Consider the following 4,108-nt stretch of genomic DNA (forward strand, 5'->3'; position numbering starts at 1 on the left):
TTATTTTAAACACCGAGAATCAGAGTTTTTGATGAGCCTTTCCCATTTGTTGGCTAATATAATTGCAACTCCGTGATTAATTCAAGGTTTTCTAAATTGAATTCTTTTATATGAATATTTTATTATTTTTATATTATTTTAAAAGTAATTACTATAAGGAAAAAAAAGGCTCCGAGGCACGATTCTTTTAATTTCAAACAATATATAAATGAATGGAATTTTTTCCCTCTCTCTCTCTCTCACTCTCTTTCTTTCTCTCTCTCTCTTTTTTTTTTTTTTTTGTATATATATTTATTTCCTTTGACATTTTTTCTAAGTACGTGGTAATATATGGATTTATTTTACTTTTTTACTTTTTTTTTAAATGTCACATTTGTCGTATTTTAAAAACATTGTAATAATTTCGTATCATCATCATTTGTATAAAAGAAAAAAAAAAAACCTTAAAAATTTATATAATTAGTTTTTATTTATAGGTTTGGTGACAGAAAGTCACGGATTTGACCAAGCCTTGAGCCAGGACTCGATTCGGTTTTATTAAATTTAAATCAAGAATATCGTAAGAGAGAGAGAAAGAAAAAAAAAAAATTTTTTTTGATTTAGCGGAACGGATGCCATCAAAACAGAAAAAAAAAAAAAAAAAAAAATCTAAATTTGAATGTTCGTCAACCGAACGGCGAGTTGTTACGTCAAATCATTGCGACACATACAAAATTCGCACTCAAATACTTTTTTCATTATGTAATAATAATAATATTAATAATAATTTTTTAGTTATTAACGCCCTTATATACAACGAACCGAAAGAACGTTGTTCTTTTTCGATAAATTTTTTTTATTAATATAAAGTTTATTAGTATTTTAAAATTCCCCCTCCCCCCCTCCTACCTCCTTTCTTTCTTTTCTCTCTGTGACTAGAAATATACATAGTAAACCGCGATTCGAATGCCAAGTTTTTTAACCAGACTCAACATTCGACGAGGAAAATCTTTTGTTTTTTACTTAATTGTAAAATTAATGAATTTTAAATACTTTAAAATTAAAATAATAATAATAATAATAATAATAATAATAATAATAATAATAATAATAATAATACAGAGTAAATTAAATGGTTAAAATGCCTATCCATGTAACAAGTTTCATTGAATACATTGTAATGTAGACAAATTGAAAAATTGAACGCGAACACAGGTAGAAGATAATTTTATTGGTTATTTTATTTATTTATTTATTAATAATGATAGAAATAAATAAATAAAATAATAAATTGTTTTTTAAGAAACGCAACGAATGTTTTTTTTTTTTTTTTGTTTTAAAAGAAATATTTCTTACAGGAAAAAAAAAAAAAAAAAAATGAACCTCGAAACCTGATAGAATCTGAGCACACGCACGCACGCACGCACGCATTAAAGCATGTTTAACTCAAAGGCGGTTATAAGATTTTAAAAAAATAAAAAAATAAAATAAAATAATAATAATATTAACAGGCGTTTGTGCGCATCCAGAAATTGTCGCGTTATCGACTATGCGCAAGGGCCGCCCCTCGTTGGAGCCGCCCAGTCTCAAAGGCCCCGCCTGTGTGATCCTCCTCCCCTTCTTACCCTCGTACCGGCAAATTATTTGCCCCACGTTTTTTTATTTTTTTTTTTGTCCCCCCTTTAAATATCACCATTAATTATTATTAATATCACATATTATTATTATTATTATTATTTTTTTTTTTTTGTTTAACAAATTAAAAAAAAATTTTTTTTTTTCTAGCTCCGACCATTTGAAAATTATTTAAATTATCGAGTCGGGAATTTTGGCCGTAAATAATAATGATAATAATAATATTAATATTAAAAGGAATCTCTTCAAATTTATAATAATAATAATAATAATAATAATAATAATAATAATAATAAATGTTTTAAAATTAATTACAAACAAATTCTAATAAAAAAAAATGACGAATGCTAAGATTAATAATATCGTATAGAATCCATTTTTTTTTTTTTTTTCGTTTAGCATTAATTGATATTAATAATAATAATAATAATAATAATAATAATAATAATAATAATAATATAAATAAAAAAATGTCAAAATCATCTATCAATTTAAACTTTCTAAAATAACGTTTGCTACGGTTAAGAAAGAAACTCGGGCTCGGCAAAATATAATAAATCTATAAATAACATTTTTTAAATAATAATAATGATGATGATAATAATAATAATAATAATAATATTGTCTCAGAAGTGGTAAAGAATTTATTTTTATGCAAACCAAATTACGTTGGTTTTTAAATTAACTTAATTTTTTTTTTTTTTCATCTTCCCTCGTATTAATTAATTATATTATGATTTAAAGATAGAATATATCTTTTTAGATATCGTTTTCATTATTATTATTATTATTATTATTATCATAATTAATTTGATTAATATCATATGTTCGCATGTTAATTAAATGTCACAAGTAAAAAAAAAAAAAAAATTTTTCAAAATCTTATCAATCGATGATAAAAAAAAAAAATTTTTTTTTAAATTCGATTAATATTTGACATAACGAAAGCTCTCGTTATTCGCATGTTTCTTTTTTTGTTTAATAATTGTTATTTTCCGTGACATTTATTTATTTAAAATAAGTTTTATGTAATTATGAATTTAACTTACCACACTTCCATCCAGATCACTTTCATGCCCGTCCATCTCCATGGTTTGGTGATAAACGGGTACGGGTTCTCTGTTTTTGACCCTAATTTTGAATGTTTACGTCACAATTTAAAAATATGTCAACTATTCACATTCACAGTCATTCACAATTAACATAAGACCTACTCACGCGACCGACATTTAATACTGATTAATTTAACAAGCATAAAATATATTTTTATATTCCGATTAATTTAATTAAATTAAATTAAAAAAAAAAAAAAAAAAAAAATTTTAACAAAAACAAAATAACTACACATGTACGAATTTTAAATATATATATATCGTTAGAGGCGCGTTACGTACGGGTCAAGAACACGCGAGACTCTGATCTGCATCTTTGAATTCACCTGGTTTGCGCGCGCGCTCTATAATTCAAAATTATAAACTATTGTATTTAAAAAAATTATAAAAAGAAATGATTAATAATGTAATATCAATTGTAAAATGAGTTACTTAAAAAAAAATAAAAAAAACTTTTACATTGTAATAAGATATTTATAAGTATTGAATTTTTTATCTGATATCAATCATTTAATATTATCGATAAGTTAATAAATTATAAAAAGAACGAATCGACGTTAGAAATATAAAAACAATAATGAGTTTATTAAAAAAAAATTAATTTTTGCTTTTTTTTTAAATAAATTAAAAAAATAAAAAAGCTCTTATGAAATTATATACAAATGATAATACAAATTGCTTTGGCTGTTGTTGTTGTTGTTGTCGTGCTGTAATTTGATTTACTAAAAGATAAAATATATGAAATATGGTGACATTGTGTAAAAATGCCCATTAATTTCTTTCCTTCTTATTCCTTCATTAACTAAAGATAATAATGATTTCAAAAGGAATTTTTTAAATACTTGTTAATACTAATTACCACTAAGAAATTTTTTTTTATCAATTTTTTTACTACGTATAATAATTATGTAACCCTTTAAAATAAATGTTTTAGTTCATATACAATTTTTTTATCAAATTCTAATATAAATAAATAAATAATTTAATTTTAATATTGGCGATAAAGTAATTTGACAATGGCGAAAAATAAAAAAAAAATTTTTTTTAAATAATAATAATATTAAATACATAAAAAATTTTATTGTTTGAGTAAATAAAATAAAAATAATAAAAGAAAGAGAAATAAAGATACAAATAGAAATAGATAAAGATAAAGAATATGGGGGGGAATAGATATTTTTGTCTGTATATATATAATAATTATTGTATTTTAAATTAAGTTTATGATTTTTTCTTTCTCTCTCTCTCTCTTTTTTTATTTATTTATTTTGGTGTTATTATTATTAAAAAATTTTTATAATAAAATCTAAAATTAAAAAAAAAATTAATTTTTTCATTTACTTCACGTAAAATTAAATTAAAATTAATTTTTAAAAGTTTTA

The sequence above is a fragment of the Pediculus humanus genome, genomic scaffold (assembly GCF_000006295.1).
Source record: "Pediculus humanus corporis 1103172107855 genomic scaffold, whole genome shotgun sequence".
In the NCBI taxonomy this organism is placed as follows: Eukaryota; Metazoa; Arthropoda; class Insecta; order Psocodea; family Pediculidae; genus Pediculus; species Pediculus humanus.